The sequence below is a fragment of the Trichosurus vulpecula genome, chromosome 2, assembly GCF_011100635.1.
Source record: "Trichosurus vulpecula isolate mTriVul1 chromosome 2, mTriVul1.pri, whole genome shotgun sequence".
In the NCBI taxonomy this organism is placed as follows: domain Eukaryota; kingdom Metazoa; phylum Chordata; class Mammalia; order Diprotodontia; family Phalangeridae; genus Trichosurus; species Trichosurus vulpecula.
Window position 1 is genome coordinate 233,441,975 of NC_050574.1, and position 18,308 is coordinate 233,460,282.

The following is an 18,308-nucleotide window of genomic DNA, read 5'->3' on the forward strand; positions in this document are numbered from 1 at the left end:
GCCAGACTTTCCAGTGTGGTGGCTTGCTTGGATTTCTGGCTACAAACTTTAGCCTTTTCCTTTGTTCCCTGGCCCTATCTAACATAAAGGTGATGTCAGTGCTGAGGGAAATTAAACAAAACATAATTATGGAGCAATCGCATGACCAACAAGATGGCAGAGTATTTTATTTCCATTACCTGAAGCGTGCTAAAAACCTCAGAAAAAGAAATCATGGCCAAAGTATAGTTACAGCTGAATCCACAAGATAAGAAGATGAAACCCCAAACAAAGTAAAAACCTCAATAATGGAGAGCTTAAATACTTAGAGCTACAATTCAGCATCCCTATACCTAATGCACTCCAAATGCTGGCCACCGTAGGTACGAGCAAAAGGATCCCTCAGAGCAATGACTCAGTTTGAACTCCCCACCTCTTTACCCCACAAAAGGAAGCAAACACTTATTCTGCCCAGCCACCCAAAGGAGACAGTTACTAGAGGGGAAAGAAGAGTGAAAGATTGGGGCAGAGCAGAAGACAAGCTAGAGGGGAGTGCTGATGCCTCATGGAAAATGAACTGCGGTTACTTCTCTTCTCCAGAGTTTACTCAGGTTCTCTCTTCATATCTCCCTATGTAAGGGGGCAAAGGATGTCCATAGCCCAGTCTAAGGTTTGGGCATGGGGGAAGGAAGCCTGTACAGCAGAACTAGGAAGAGAAGCCAAAAAGTGAGGAGGGACCCCAGACTCAAATGACTGGGAATATAAAAAGATGGTTGAAAGAAAAACATTCCAGAGAAAAAGCCTGAATTAAAGCCTAGTTCATAAGCATGTAAACCAATAGAGAAAATCATAAAAACAGAAAAATGAGTAAAACCTCAACGAAAAACCAGAATACATTTAGCAAGTATTATAATATGAAGAAAACTGAACCAAAATAACCCCATGAAAGAGAGAATCCTGCAGACTCACATGAGATAACACAATATCAAGAGACTCTAGAATGGTTCAAAAGAAAAATAAAATTCTAAAGTAGGTCATTAGTAATGAATTAGGCAAGAAAAAGTTCATTGCGGTGTGTAGCCAATGAGGGGAGTGAGGCTTGTGGTGGTTCTTGAAGTACTGGCAGAGAGCAACAAAGCAAGAAAATAAGTAATAATATAGGGAAAGAAAGAAGCCAGGTGCAAGCTGGGACCTTAATAAGAAGTCCACAGCGCCTGAATTACAGGGGAGTGTTGAAAAGAGATGTCTAAAGTGGTAACCAGGGGCTAGTTGATGTGGAAGCTTGACTGCCAGCCTGAAGTGTTTGGATTTAATCCATAGGATCAATAAGGAAATAAATTGTCATTGTAGATTTTTGATTGGGGAAGACGAATGGTGTTAAGTTCTTATTATCTTGTGTTTGAAAGCCAGGATGGCTGCCTACAATCCATCAGTCACATGGTGGGGGCGGGGAGCAGTTACTTTGTTCAAGACATTATTCTAAATGCTTTGGGGGGCTATAATGATATATAAAACATGGCCATTGCTTTAAAACAAATTTTAAATCTACTTGAGGAGACAGTCTGTATGTAAAACTGTATATGTAAAAAAATGTGTAAAATATATACACATATGTCTACACGTGTGTATTGCGTATATATTTTTTGTGTATACACACACCTTACAGAACTGACAAAAAATAAGATAAAGAACTTTACAAATAGTAGTCTAGGGCTTGGTATGCAGAATTAGCCCAACCCAAAGGGAACTGTCTGAAGTGTTGAGAAGTCTGCCCTCAAAACTAATTTTGTAAGCTTTCCTATCTACAAAAGTACTCTAGAAGTAATAATAATAATGTATTATTAGTGGCAATAATTATTATCTGTTTGCTATGTTGTGGAAGAGTATACTATGACAGCTTGAAAAACCTGTCTTAAGTGAGCTATACATAGTTCTTGGAAGTCTCCTGATGAGCCTGTACTTAGAAATCTGTTGAGTACTGCTGGACAGCTACCAACATACTTATTTTCACAGTTTCCTTTAGAAGTCACAGTGCACTTATGTAATCTTCTTGTTTCCTGTATTTTATTTTGGCATTGAGTACCTTCAGGAATGGGTTTTTTTTTTCTTTTTACAGCTCTGATTCTTAATTCTTTAGATTTATTTAAATGTAGTTGGGCCAGCCCTAGACAAAATTGAGAAGTAGGCAACATTTGTTTTTACCACCATATACTCATGCTGCTTGAAGCTATGTGGTCTGCTAATCGTCAGGCCATCCACTGTCAACAACAGTAGCTGATTTTAAAGAGAAAGCTACCCATTCAAAAACAGGATTAGAGATTGCAAAATCACAAAAAACATTGGAGACTGAGCAACAAAGTGGAAGAGTTGGAAAAAGGAGTTACTACTACTCCACCAGTAACAGCAGAAGGAGGAAAGAGAGGGTGGGATCCAGAATGTTTCACAGAAGTAGGTAGTCATGACTAGAAGCCAGGCCAAGAGTGAAGTGTCAGGGAAGCCAAGTGAAGACAGAAGCCAAGCTATCAACTCAACCACAACTTGCCTGCTATAAGTGTACCATCCTTTCACGCTGTGTCTGTGTATAGCTGCTTATTAAAGGGTCAGTGAGGCCTAGCAGCCCTCCCATTCTTTCCTCCTTTGTTCCAGTCTATTATGAAGAGGTAAATCTTTATCTTACCAGGGTGCTCTTGATTCAATCCTTCTCTTCTGAGAACTTTTCCCTTCAATCATTCCCTCTCATTCAGTCTCTCTTTAGCCACTGACTCCTTCCCAGCTACCTACACAAGTCCCCATCTTAATGTAACCTGGTACTCAAGCCCATTTGCTAAGATTCTCCTCATTGGCACAGATTGATGAGTCTGGCTTTTCAGAGCAGAGCTCTAACAAGAGCTTTGGGAGAGTAAAGATCCTTATTGTTCTGGCTTCCAGCTTGCAACAACGATGTTGCTAGCAGCTGTCATGGGGGTAAAAGACCAACAACAACAGCATACAGAAGGGCTGCTAGCACAGGATCTATGATCTGCTTTTCTAAGGAGAGCAACTTTAAGAGGTTAACAATCTCACTTTAATTAAACATACATATACCATTCACTTAGTTCAGGGGGAAAAGCCAGCACTCTGAACTTTAGTGCAAATACAAACAGAGACTATATAAACAGACCAAATCACAATACATAGTTGCCAGAGAAGCACCAACATTTGGGTTTTTCAAAGCGAGGGGGCTCCTTTGGCTACCCTTAGTTTTGTCACCAACACTCTTTCAATGAGTGTGCCCCCAAAGGCAAAACACTAACCTCTGATCCTATATTCACATCTCTGGGTCAAAGGGTGTCACAATCATGTGACTCAAACTCATGTGAACTAGGCCTTGCCTTGACAAAAGCAGGTCCTCAAAGACTCTTCAATCAAAGATTCCTTAGTGCTGAGAAGCACTTTCAAAACAGAGACAACAAAAAGTTCACTTAGCTTGCCATTACATTTGAAAGGTGAGACTCATCAAAGGTACTTGATTACCTCAGCATTCCAAAAGAGAAAACAGTAAAAAAAGAAAAAGGCCCACCTTAATTAGTATAACACAGCTTCAAGAGAGGAAATATATGGCTCTAGGTTCTCTTCAGGGAGAGGCTAAGAAACTAATTATCATATCTCTATTCCCTCCTCATCACACTAGAGACCTTGGGGGAATTTCCCCTTGGGTCAGATGAGAAATTTTCATATGGTGGAGCTCAGTTCTCACTCTCCATGGAAGAGCTCATTCATTCTGTGTCTTGACTGGCATGATTCTGTTTGCTATCCACTTGGACAAATAGGTTTATTTGTTATGTGTGATGGGGCTTTGTATTTGTAATTGGTATTTGGTGGGAAGAGAGTCATGCCTTCAGACATAACTTGGAGCATTCCCTTTCCACTAAAGGGATAATGATTAAGAGAGTGCCTTGAACCTAAAAATTATTTTCCCTAAACTAACAATATTTAAGGGGCTAAATAGCTATAATTCTAGTCTAGTGCCCCCTGTCTGAGGAGAGCAGAGTGGCCAGCCTCATGACTCCAATCTCCTGCTCTTCCTAGCAGGAATCAAAATTTATCTTAGAGAAGGGTGACCCTAGAGGAGACTCTATAGATATCTGTTGATACCTGTGAGTCAGACCTAGTGAGATCCATATGAACACACATAACCCACATAGGCAACACACACCCTACACTTTAAAAAAAACAACTAAACTTCATTTGACTATGCAATTCCCTCAAACTATCATATTCTATCTTTCACAATGTTATTCCTTCAAAAGGGTTATCTATATTCTTGATCTCCATTTCCTCTTCTCCCACTGTCTTCTTAATTCCTTGCAATCTGGCTTCTGAGCTAACAGCCACCATTTGACTGAAAATGCTCTCTCCAAGGTTACTTCTAAATCCAATGGCTTTTTCTCAATCCTTATTCTACTTAATAGCTACAGTTTTTGATGTTGTCTTCTCCTGGACACCCTCCTCTCAGCTTCCATAGCACCACTCTTTCCTGATTCTTCTCCCAATTGTCTGGCCAGTCATCCTGATCCATATCTTACCACTGGACCAAGAGGGCTCTAGAGGAGAAAGTGAGGCTGGTGACTTTGCACAGCCCTCCCTCACTGAAATCCAACTCACTTGTAAGTCATGGCCTCACCTTCTTGATGCCATGGTCTTCTTTGAGAACAAATGACAAACAACAACCACCTAATTGTCTGACCATTCTTCTCAATCTTCTTCACTGCAGAATCATCCTACTTCTGCCCACTTGTTGGGCTTTGGCTAAGGCTCTCTCCTGGACTCTCTTCTCTCTACTTTATATACTTTCCTTTACTGAACTCACCAACTTCTATGGGTTTAGTTATCACTTTTATGCAGATGATTCTCAAATCTACCTAACCCTAATTTCTCTCCTGAGCTCTAGTCCCACATTACCAACATCTTGCTAGGCATCCTACAGGCACCTCAAATTCAAATAGGACCAAAATAGAACTCATCTTCCCAAAACCATACCTCCACTAAATGTCCTAATTTCTGTTGGGTCATTTCCAGTCGTCCTGGTGAATATCAGGCCACTGGACCCAGATGCCTCTGGAGAAGAAAGTGAGGCTGGTGACCTTGCACAGCCCTCCCTCACTCAAATGAAAGTCAACTGCAAGTCATGTCATCATTTCATGTCCTGAAGGACAAACACAACAACAACAACACACAATTTCTGTTGAAGGCACCACCATCCTTCCAGTCACTCAGGTTCACAACCTCAGAGTCTTCCTACACTCTATACCAGGGGTGGGGAACCTGAGGCCTCAAGGCCACATGTGGCCCTCTAGATCCTCAAGTGTGGCCTTTTGACTGAATCCAAATTTCACCAAACAAATCCTGCCTAAACCCTCCCTTGCCTCCCATATCAAATCAGCTGAGAAGTCTTCTTGATTCTACCTCCACAACCTCTAACATCTGTTTCCTCTTTACTCACACAGCCTCTCTACCCTAGTCTAGGCCTTCAATACATCTCACCTGGAGAGGTGGCAGCTAGGGCATATCATGGATAGAGTGCTAGGTCTGGAGTAGCTATGTGAAACTAGGCAAGTTCCTTAAAAAGTTGGGGGGGTGGGAATATCAAAGAATAAACATTTATATAGCACTTACTTTGTGCCAGGCACTGTGCCAAGTGCTTTACAAATACTATCTCATTTTTTCCTCATATAACCCTGAAAGATAGGTGCTATTATTCCCAGTTGAGGAAACTGACCAAACAAAGGTCAAATGACTTATCCAGGGTCACACAGCTAGTAAGTGTCTGAGGTTGTATTTGAACTTGGGTCTTCCTGACTCCAGCCCCCACCTATCCACTGCACCACCTAATTTAACTCCTCTCTGTTGCATTTTCCTCACTTGTAAAACAGATAGTAATAGCACCTCCCTAACAGGATTGTTTTATAAGGATTAAATAAAATAATATTTGTAAAGTGCTTAGCACAATGCCTGGCACATAGATGCTTAATAAAAGGGGGGAAGGGGGGATTCTGTGGTAAGGGAGCATATCAAGTTCCTCCCTTCCCCCCTTCCCCCTTTTCTCCCTTCCTCCCTTCCTTCCCCCCTTCCTCCCTTCCCACCTTTCCCATTTCCTCCTTTCCTTCCTTTCTCCCTTTCCCTCTTTTCCCCTTTCTCCCTTCCCCCTCTTCTCCCTTCCTCCCTTCCTTCCTCCCTTCCTTCCTCCTTTCTTCCCTTCCTTCCCCGCCCTGATGATTGTAATAACCTCCTACTTCTAGCTTCTTTCCTTTCCAATAAATATATCCTGAAAACTCATATTACTAAAACTCAGACTGACCATGTCATTTACCTGCTCAAGAATATTCTGGGGCTCCTTATTTCTTCTACCAACCATTGGTGGTTGTTGCTACGCTATGGAGGGTGGAGTTATCCAGTCAGTACTTGATATACCCCCTTACACACAAAATCTTCAGCTTGGCATTAAAGGCTCTCCACAACATAGCTCCAACCTACCTTTCCAGTTTTATTTCATATTATGCTCTTTCACACTTCCTTAATTCCAGCCAAACTGACCTGCTAATTATTCACCATATGGGACATATTACGTCCCCTCTCTTTTCCCAGGTGATTCCCTGTGTCTGCACAACATACTTTCCTTTCCTCCACCTTGTAGAATCTCCAGTTTTCTTCAAAAGGCCTTCTTCATGAGGCCTTTCCTGGTTGGCCTGGTTGTGATGCAATTTCTGGCTTGATACTCCTTCATATAATCTTGTATATACTTCGTATTGATTAGTCTGTTTATTACAGATTATAAGCTCCTTTAGGGCAGGAAGTATTTTATTTTGCCTCTGTATTCCCATTATAGTCAACTGGTCAACAAGCATTTATTTAGTGCTTATTATATGCCAAGCACTCTACTATCTGGGGATACAAATAAAGGCAAGAAACCAGTTTCTGATCTCAAGAAACATATATTCTAACAGAGGAGATGATGTGTGAATTATGAGGTACATACAAAATATATACAGAGTAGGTGAACACAATCTGAAAGGGGAGGCATTAGCTAAAGAGGGAGAGAGAAGGGCTGGAAAGACATCCTACTGAAATTTGACTTTGAGATGCATCAAACTAGGAGGTAGAGTTAGGAGACCAAGCATTCTAGGCACAGGAGGAAAAACATTCCAGGCCTATAGGAAGGCATGGAAGCGAGAGCTGGAATGTTGTGTTCAAGGAACTGTAAGCAGGCCAGTATAGCCAATTTGTATAGTAAGGGGACTAAGACACAAAAAGGCTAGAAAGGTAAGAGGTGATAGGGAGCCACTGATGCTCAACGAGCAGGGAAGAGACATGGTCAGACCTAGACTTAGGAAAATCACTTTGGGAAGAGGATGAATTGGAGAAGGAAGAGACTAGAGGTGGGGGAAAGCTGTTGAAGTAGTCCGGATGCGAGATGATGAGGACCTGAACGAAGATGGCTGTATGAGAAGGGGACACATACAAGAGATAGCATGAAGCTGGAAGCAACAAATATTGTAGGTGCCGAATAAACACTCGTTGAGTTGAATTGTTGGATTGAATTCTAGGATGCTTCTCAAGGGTCCAGTAGGGATTTCATGAGGTATCTCTTTAAAAAGTTCTTTCCAGGGCCAACACATGTAGGTTCCCAGCTGGAGGCACTCCTCAGGTCCATAGGCTGCCCGGTCAATTTGTTGTTTTATTATTCATTCATTTATTTATCTATTTCTATTCATTCATTCATCTATTTTTTTGTTTATTCATTCATTTCTTTGTTTCTAGGCTGTTTATAGGCTCTCTCAGGTTGGAAGTTCAAGGGATATTCACAGGCCCAATCTCATTACTGATGGGCACTAGGACTTGGACCTGCCCATCGCTGACCCAGTATGGTTCTTTCCTACTTAGGCAATCTGACTGGCCACTCTGCTCCTGGGATCTCACTGTATTGATGTCAAACTTAATGTGGATGCCCAATCACTGCTATCTTGGGTTGCCTGAAGGGACTCCTGCATCTAAGATCCTGTCTAGCAAGATGGAATTCAGTGTCTCCCTATTTGTCATAAAACTCATGAATAAGTGGATATGAATGTCAAAGCCTGGAAGCTCATTGGACTACCCCAATAATTTTTCTGAAGAGCTGATGGGACAGGAACACAGTGAGGTAGCATGCAGCATTTATTTGCATAGCTGCTGGATTTTCTTTATCAATTCAAGTGTTAAACTACTCTGTGCCAGGCATTGTACTAGGCACTGAAGATACAAAGACAAACAAAATAGTGCCTGTCCTCGTGCAGTTTACATTCTACTGGGAATAAAACAAGTAGTACAGAAATAACAATATGAAATACCTAGACCGGACCTATGATTTCATCTGTATCAGGAACCCCCAGGGAGAAAATACCCTAAATCAATGAGTCTTATCCATAAATCCTCAAGTTCCAGGGCTTAGCACAGTTCCTGGCATGTAGTAGGAGCTTAATAAATAGTTGTCGATCAGTTTGCACTCACCTCGCATAACCAATCTGTTGCCAAATCTTGTCATTTTTACCTCCACGACATTTCTCGGATACAGCTTTTTCTCTCACATACCACCCTGGCATAGACCCTCTTCCCTTCTCAGATGGGTTAGTAATAGCTTCGTATTCAGTTTGCCTGCCCTGTCTCTCCTTGCTCCCTACTCCAGTCCATTATCTACTTGCCTTCCAAAGTGATTTTCCTAAAGCACAGATCTGATCATGTCACTACCTATTCAAACAAAATCCAAAGGTTTTCTCTTACCCCCAGAGCCAAACAGACAATCCTCTTTGGTAACCTCTTACCATCTCATCTGGCCTGGAATGCTTTTCCTACCCACCTCTGACTCCTCACTTCCTTAACTTCCTTCAAGTCAAAGCTCAAAGTCCATTTTCCATGGGTGACCTTTCTTATGTTCCCCTTCACCCACACTCCAGCACCTTGCCTCTGAGGTTACCTTTCATTTACACTGTATGGAACTTGCATGTACATAGTTGTTTGCATGTTGTCTCTGCCATTAGAATATGAAACCCTTGAAAACAAAGACCATGTTTTTGCCTTTCTTTGTGTCCCCATTATTTAACAGAATGCCTGGCCTATAGCACTTAATAAATGTTTGTTCTCTGACATTCCTTTGTAGGCTATACTCCCACTTCACCCAAGACTTTTTCTATAATACCCCCAGAAACCACTTATCCTGGAAGCTCATTCCAGACTTGAACTTCACATGTTGGGAACAGCCTGCTTCCTGCCCCTCTCCCTCTGATTGGCTGCTTCCCCCCAGAACCTCCATTTTAAGATGGAGGCCCAAGGCAGCCATGTCTTCATTCTTCTTCAGGCTACACTCCTGACTCTCCTGGACTTTCTTGGTAGGAGTACCTTCATCTCTTCCCTGCCTCCCTTTTTATGTGTCATCTTCTCCCATTACAATTTAAGCTCCTTGAGGGCAGGAACTGTCTTTCTTCTTTTATTTGTATTCTTAGCACTCAGCACAGTGCCTGACACATAGTTAAGCTTAATAAATATTTCTTGAATTGATGTGACTCACCGATTGACTCCTGATTCTAAGGCCAGTTTTCTAACCACTATGATAGATTGTTTCTCACCAGAATGAAAATTCAATAAATACAAAGTAATTTCAGTCTGGAGCACTAACAACTGGGGCAGTCTTCTCATAGAAGGCGGCACTTTATCTGAGCCTCCAGGTAAGGAGGGAGAGCTTTCTGTTCTTGGAGAATACCAAGTGGACTAGTTTGGCTGGAACGCAGTGTATGGAGAGGATGGAGGGGGGTGGGAGATGGAAAGACCAGAGGGCAGGAGTTGGGGATGGGGGAGAAGGATGTATTATCACCCTGTAAAGACAGGTTTTGAGCCAGATTGGGAGAGGGGGAAGGGGAAAGGAAGAATATAAGTACACACACACACACATGTGTGTATATATGCACATGTATACACATATATACATCCATACACATATGTATACAGACATATATATGTGTGTGTGTGTGTGTGTGCATTTCCTACAATGTGCCTGGGACTGTGATAAGCATTTTATAAACATCTCAGTTGCTCCTCACAACAACCCTGGGAGGTAAATGTGATTATTATTCTCATTTTACAATTGAGGAAACTGAGGCAAACAGATGGTAAGTGACTTGCCCAGGGTCACATAGCCAGTAAGTATCTGAGGCTGGATCAGAACTCAGGTCTTCCTGACTCCAAGCCTGATGATCCTAGGCCCACTGTGCTACCAGCTGCTTCTAAAAGGTTATAAATGTCCAAAAAGAAAAAAAAAAGCTTATTTTATGTTTTGATTTTTAATCCTAAAGTCCACTAAAATTTCTCAGGCAGGGAGTATGCTTTAGGAACATCAATTTGGCAGCCGTGTCGAAGATGGACTGGAGAAGAGAAAGGCTAAATGCACGGAAGCCAATTAGGAGACTTTGGCAATGGTCCAGGCCTAGACATAATGAGGTCCTGAGAACAGGGTATGTGGAGAAAAGGGAATAGGGGCATGAAATATTGTAGAGGAAGAAACAACAAGATTGGAAGTGTTTCTACGTGAAGCGTAAGTCAGTCAGCTAGCATTTATTAAACACTGGGAACACCAATAAAGGCAAGGACTCCCTTCCAAAACTACCATTCACTCAGAGCATCCCATCTAGATCATCCAAGCTATTTGGTTACCAGATCAACCAACTCACATTAAGGTCTGAATGACTGGAAAAGGAAATGGGTTGGTCATATAACAATACCTGCCATTTATATAGTACTCTAATGTTTGCAAATATTACCTTACAACTCCTAGAGGCAGGTACCACTATTATCACCATTTTACAGGTGAGGAAACTGAGGCAGGCTAGATCTGAATTCAGGCTGTCCTGACTCCAGGTCCAGCACTCTAGCTACTGCCTGTGTAGTTGTCTCCATAACAAGAATGAGACTGGAGATGGACAACCCAAGGGTCACATTGTCTCCCCGCAATACCAAAGAACCAAAGGCTGGCTTCCAGCACATTAAGTGGCTACTCTATGGAAGAGTTATAAAAAGACAACAGACAAGAACTATAGGATGAGAAGTCATGGAGAAGTTATAATCTGCACTAGTGAAAGAATTCCCACACCAGTAAATTCATACCTCAATGTCAGTTGCAACTGGTAGGCTTAATATCTTAGTTCCTGGGGAGTTTGGGGTTGTTTTTTGTTTGGTTTTGTTTTTCTTCTTCCGTAGTTTTAACACATCCTTAGGCCCACAGAAATCCTATGTCCCACAAAATTCACATTAGTTCCACCTTCAATTACCAATATCATTATTCTTTTCCATATCTATTCCCTTATGCACTTGATCCCCAACTAAGAGCCAGAAATACAACCATGAGCCTGTTGTGGACACCTTAAAAATATTAACAGACTTAAACTTTCTGTGAGCCCACTCCTCTTGTTTCTCTTAGGCTATAGACCTGGATAGTTTCTTACTTTTATGACTACTACAAATCTGTGTTTGTTCTGCAAATGTTATTATGGAAGATTCGTTTAATTTGTTTTATAAATCCTAATTTGAAATGAATTGTGGGAAGGGAGCTCTGTTCAAATTTTAAATTTTAATTTTAAAGAAACCAATCATTAAATGGTCTTGTTAAGCCAATAATCCTTTGGAATGGAAGTAATTTCCCACTAGCTTATCTCCTTTGCAAATGTGTATTTTTATATGGGTAATCAGTTTCCTGCCTAAATATGTTCTATATTCAAGTAGTATGGAAGGAGCCCTGATTCTTGAATCTGGAGTCCACCAGAGCCTTTACCTAGGGTACTTCAAATCAAAATGATTGTACCCCTTTCAAGGGCCTAGAACTGCAGAGAGATGGGGGAAAGAGTTTTAAACAAAAAAGAGAAAAAGAAAGAAAAAGAAAAATGAAATTAAATGAAAAAAGACAAGAAAGGAAAAGAAAAAAGAAAAGGAAAGAAAAAGACCAATGACTTATCACATAATCTGGAGGCAAGAGCTAGGAAAGTCTGTCATGAAAGAGAAATAAGGGGACCAGGACTGCCTAGCTAACAACTACTGTTTTTTCCCCATACAAACCCTCTTGGGCATGACATTCCACTCTTGATAGTTATTTTAACTAAAAAAAACATACATGTGTGGGGTTGAAAGCGATCCCACTGTGGTTTACCCTGTCCCTATATTCCCTGAAGGATGATCCTAGTCAAAAGTCAGGGGCTTATACTTCCTAAGTGCAACCCATGGAGCAAAGAGCTACTTTACTAATTGGCCATGTAGCTAGGCCACCATCATCACTAGAAACAAACCAATTCAGCAAAACCCAAAGTTTTACCAGGAAAGCTTTGGGAAGATTTAGAGCATTATAATGCAAAATACCTTGCATTTTATATAATATTTTTTCACTGATGAAGTCAGAAGCATTTAATAACTGTTCAACTTATCTGCGAGTAGGGATATTATCACTACTTTATCAAACCAAATAGTTTCCTGAGTCAGAAGAACAAAGTGCTAAATTGTCCATCTGGCTCAGTATTTCTGTGCCTGCACTAAATAAATAATCCACCAATCCACATGAAACAAAAACGCTTATGTATCAACTGTAGGTCACCTGACCCCTAAAAGGAAAAATGCTTGCAAGATCAAGTCACCATTTGGACAGTATAGCACAGTCAGTATACTTTTGGACTCGACCAGGAACACGAAGCTAGCAAATGTCTAAGGCAAGATTTGAACTCAGGTTTTCCTGACCCTAATGCCAACACTAGCCACTGCACCACCTAAGGGATATACGATTTCATCAGTGGAAATAACATTAGAGAAGATGACTTACAATCTGCTTTGCCACCATACCTCAAGGACTGTGGAACTTTTCCTACTGATCTATTGCTGAAATCTTCCACGTGTGTTGTCTTCCTCTACTAGAATAGCAGTTCCTTGAAAGTAGCAGCTGTCTTGCTTTTCTATTTGTATCCATTCACAAAATCATACTAAGGTTAAATACCAGCAATTGTTGATTGTTCATGAAAGAACCGCGCTTAACACAGTGCTTCGACCATTTGTTGTTGCTTTGGTCATTTTTCAGTTGTGTGCAGTTCTTCATGACCTTTTTGTAGGTTTTTTTTTGGCAGAGATGCTGGAATAGTTTGCCATTTCCTTCTCCAGTTCATTTTATAGATGAGGAAACTGAGGCAAACAGGGTAAAGTGACTTGCCCAGCATCACACAACTAGTCAATGTCTGAGGCAAGATAATTAAGTGCTAAATAAATGCTTTTTCTAGGAGGCACAGTGGACAGAGTGGTGTGCCTGGAGTCGGAAAGTTTCATCTTCAGTAGTTCAAATCCAGCCTCAGACACTTACTAGCTGTGTGACCCTCGGCAAATCACTGAACCCTGTTAGCTTCAGTTTTCTCAGCTGTAAAATGAACTGGAGAAGGAAATGACAAACCACTCCAGTATCTTTTGCCAAGAAAACCCCAAATAGTGTCTCTGAGCAAAACCTCATTTCTAAAATATATAGAGAATTGAGTCAAATTTATAAGCTATTCTCCCATTGACAAATGGTCAAAGGATATGAACAGGCAGTTTTCAAAGGAAGAAATTAAAGCTGTCTACAGTCATATGAAAAAATGCTCTAAATCACTATTGAATAGAGAAATTCAAATCAAAACAGCTTTGAGGTACCACATCACACCTATCAGATTAGCAAACATGACAAAACAGGAAAATGACAAATATTAGAGAACATGTGGGAAAATCAGGATGCTAATGCATTGTTGGTGGAGTTGTGAATTGATCCAACCATTCTGGAGAGCAATTTGGAACTTATGCCCAAAGGGCTATAAAATTGTGCATACCCTTTGACCCATCAATACCACTTCTATGTCCCAAAGAGATCCTAAAAATGAGAAAAGGATCCACATGTACAAAAATACTTATAGCAGCTCCTTTTGTGGTGGCCAAAAATTGGAAATTGAGGGGATGTCCATCAGTTGGGGAATGGCTAAATGAGTTGTAGTATATTAATGAAATTGAATACTATTGTGCTATAAGAAATGATGAGCAGGTAGCTGGAAAGACTTATACGAATTGATGCTGATTGAAGTGAATAGAACCAGGAGAACACTGTACACAGTAACAGCCACGGATTCAAGTCCTGTCTCTGACACATACTATGTGACTATGTGACTATGGGTTAGTCAACTCACCTCTCACTGCTCTAAACAGCTCTCCAAACCTATATGTTATGGAAATGATGCTAATCCCCATTGGAAGAGGGATTGTCTTCTCCTAAAAGTTCATTCTATTAATGAAGTCATTATTTACTTATACCATTACCTATACCATACCCTATTTCTATAAATGTGCTCTTTAAAATATAGTTGAGTTTAAAGATCATGAATCAGATGATATGAAAGGAAAAAATGAATCTAGCATTCTACTCCTAACAGCAAATACAACCATGAAAGCATTGTATATAAAACGTTATCCTTTAAATGTATTTAATTACAGACTGCCTCATCCTTGTCATTATCTCACTGCTAACTCCTATCCAATTTCTCTGGAAATACTTCTATACCTATCTCATGTAAAATAGATAAAAATGTGTGAATTCTTCCTTTCTTCTCAATCACAACAAAAGCAATGGACTCATGGGGCACCACTAGAAAGAATACTTTGTCTGGAGTCATAGGCCCTGGGTTCAACTCTTGACTCTACCACTTACATGGACCATGTATTTCATTTCTCCAGGCCTTAGTTTCTCTCCTTTGTAAAATAAAAACATTGTATGATTTTTTAAAATGTATGATGAAGAATGTCTTCTCCTGACAGACAACTGATGGCCTAAATATGTAGAATGAAATACATTTCTGGATGTGAACAATGTGGGCCCTTGTTTTGTTTTACTACGAATGTTTGGTTGGGGGGGGGTTCTTTTTTTTTCTTTTTCAATGCAGGATGGGTAGGAGGTGAGAGGGAAAGAAAATAGATGCTTGTTAATTGAAAAAATAAAAAATTAAATAAAATTACAGGATTCAATGACCTCTGTAGTCCCTTTCAACTTTAAATCTCTGATTTATTTTATTTAATTTGTGCCCCTTTTGTTAATATTTATTCACTTTTTTTAGTGTATTGCTGCTGTAGTCCTTTCAACTTTAGTATACTATAACCACTTCATCCTTGAATAGCCCCAAAGAACAAGATATTTAGAATATAGTACCAACCTCAATAAGTGAAAATAATACAGTCACTGAAGGAGTGAAAGAAAAGTGCAATCAGAGACTTATTAAGAGGTCCATGAAAAATCGAGCTTTAAAGTCTGTCATTTCATAAAGGTGAATTGTGTTGACTTCCCTGCCATTCTCATTTCCATATTTTTAAATTTCATTTCCTATCTGTTCCATTCTCTCTCTCTCTCTGTCTCTGCATCTCTCTCTCTGTCTCTTTCTCTCTATTTGTCTCCATCTCTGTCTCTCTCTCTCTGGGTTTCTCTGTCTCTGTCTCTTTCTCTCTTTGCCTTTATTTCTCTGTGTGTGTCTCTTTGTCCCTGTCTCTCTGTCTGTCTCTATCTCTCTGTGTCTGTCTCTCTCTGTCTCTGTCTCTCTCTCTCTAACTGGGTCTGCCTATCTTACCCAGGCTGGTAGTGAAGCAGCCACTCCCAAGTCAATGGGCCCAATCCCATTATTGCTGAGCTTCTCGGCTCTGTCCTACTGGGCTGGTTCATCCTTCCTTAGCCTCCCACTGGTCTCAGGGGATTCACTGTATTAATCCCAAACCATGTAGATCTGCAATCCTCTGAGCCCGCTGCAGCTGAGAACTCTAGGACTCGAGATCCACCAGCCTCAGATACCTCAGTAACTGAGGTTACTGGCAGGCACCCCGACTCACCTTCTTAAGGGGTCACTTGCTATATAGCTTCACCTGATGACTCCAAATGCAGCCACAAACAGAGATATACCAAGCTACAAGGAATTATAATTTTTAAATGTAAGTGTTCTTTTGACATAAGCGTCCCTGAATACAGAAGTTATGTAAAAGATTTTTCTTTTTTGATTCCGATTTGTAGGCCTTTTCACATAAATATAAAATGTTAAGTGTTTGATTAATAGACTCCTCACTGATTCGAGTCAAGTCAACATACATTAATAAAGGACCTACTATATATGCTAGGCACAGTGAAGCTCTAGGAGTACCAAAAAAAAAAAAGACAAAAAAAAATCCCTGCCTTCAAGGAACTCACTAAAATATACTGAACATGTATATTGAATATGGATGACAGAGGAAAGATCTTGTGTAGACTTCTTTGAGTTGGGGTTTTAAGCAGACCTGCTAATGCTTTTCAAGTTCAAAGGGTACAAGTAAAACTATCTGATAACTTTGGTAAATTCTTCTCATTTAAGAAAAACCTTTATTCCTGTGTTAGAGCAGAACTAGAACTGTAAAGTTTCAGCGGGGCATGAACTCAGTATTTTCAAAATGTCATGAAACATAGAATGTTGCTGAGATCTTAACAAAAGGCCCCGCATTTCAAGACCCTACAACCTCTTCTCTAGATTATCTATCAGAGGACTAACCCCTCTGATGTGGGGGTTTGCTAAGCATTCACCTTTGGTGTCCATCTATATCACCCAGTTCTCACCTGTGGCTCCAAGAAGTTGTAGCATGTACTGTGGCCACACCCTGGTAAAACTATCTTGGTAGACTGGCTAACCAGGTGGAAAGTAACCAACAGGCCAAAAACTCATTGGTGAGTTAGAGGGATGTCTATGCCAAGCATGTGAAGACTTCTCCAGGGGAATAGGCAAATGAGATTAATTTGTTCCAACAGCCACAAACGTGGCTGAAGCAGGTGCTGTGGGGCACTTAGAGCTTGGATAGACATCAAAGATCTTGAAAATCTCCAGTGAGGTGAACCCCACTAAATCTTGTAGCTCATTTGATTTCTGAATAACTCTATTTGTTAGGAAGTTATTCTTACATCAAGGTTAAATTTTTCTCTTTGCAACGTTTACCTGTGATTCCTAGCTCTACCCTCTGAGGCAAAGCAGGTTACCTCTAATATTTCATCCACGTGACAATCTTTCAAATGCTTAAACAAGACATCCTCTGCTCCCAAGAAGCTTGAAGTCTGATGGGTAAGACAACATGCAAACAACTATACAGCAACAATATACAGACAGGATAAATTGGGGTTAGTGTTAGAGGAAAGGCACTAGTATTAAGGGGGCCTGGGAGAGGCTTGTTCTAGAAGGTGGGACTTTAGGTGAGACTTGAAGGTAGCCAGAGAATTCAGGAGGCAGAGATGAGGAGGGAAAACATTCCAGGCTTATTCTGGTCATCTTCTTTTGTATATTTGTCAATGTCCTTCTTAACATGTGATACCCAAATTTTAATACCCCCAAAGGGAAAAATCTATAACTAAACAAGAGATAGAGAACATGGAAATGTTTTTCAGGATTTCACACGTATAATTGATATCACATTTCTTGCCTTCTCAATGGATGGGGGAGGGATAGAAGGGAGAGAGAATTTGGAACTTAAAATTTTTAAAATGAGTGTTTTTAAAAAATCAGGATAATTTTGATTACATTAAATTTAAACATTTCTGCACAAATGAAACCAAGGAGGCCAATATTAGAAAGAAAACAGGAAAATATTTTACAGGAAGTTTCTTCGATTTTTTTTTTGTTTGCTTCCATGACTCCATTTGGGGTTTTCCTTGGCAAAGATATTGGAGTGGTTTGCCACTTCCTTCTCCAGCCCATTCTGCAGATGAGGAAACTGAAGCAAACAGGGTTAAATAACTTGTCCAGGGTCACAAAAGTATTAAATGTTGGAAGCCTGATTAGAACTCAGGAAGATGGGCCTTCCTGACTTCAGAGCCTGGTGCTCTGGGGCAGCACCATCTGGCTGCCCCAAGTTTCTCTGAAAAAGGCTTCATTTCTCAAATAGACAACTGAGTCGAATTTATAAAGATAGAAATCATTCCCCAACTGATAAATGATCAAAGGATATGAACAGGCAGTTTTCAGAAAAAGGAATCAAAGCTATCTATAGTCATATAAAAAAATGCTCTAAATCACTACTGATTAGAGAAATGCAAATTAAAATAACTCTGAGATAGCACCTCATACCTATCAGAATTATTAATAGGACAGGAAAGGAAAATTTCAGAGGTTGGAGGAGATGTAGAAAAACAGGCATGCTAATGTAATTTCGGCAAAGTTGTGGACTGATCCAAACATTCTGAAGAACAATTTGGGACTATACCCAAAGGGCTATTAACTGTGCATACACTT

The 18,308-nt window shown here is 40.4% G+C and overlaps 1 pseudogene; it reads left to right on the forward strand.

Moving 5' to 3' along the window:
- The first annotated feature begins 7,422 nt into the window (after nt 1-7,422).
- LOC118836927 overlaps nt 7,423-18,308 on the forward strand; it is a 30,631-nt pseudogene continuing 19,745 nt past the window's right edge.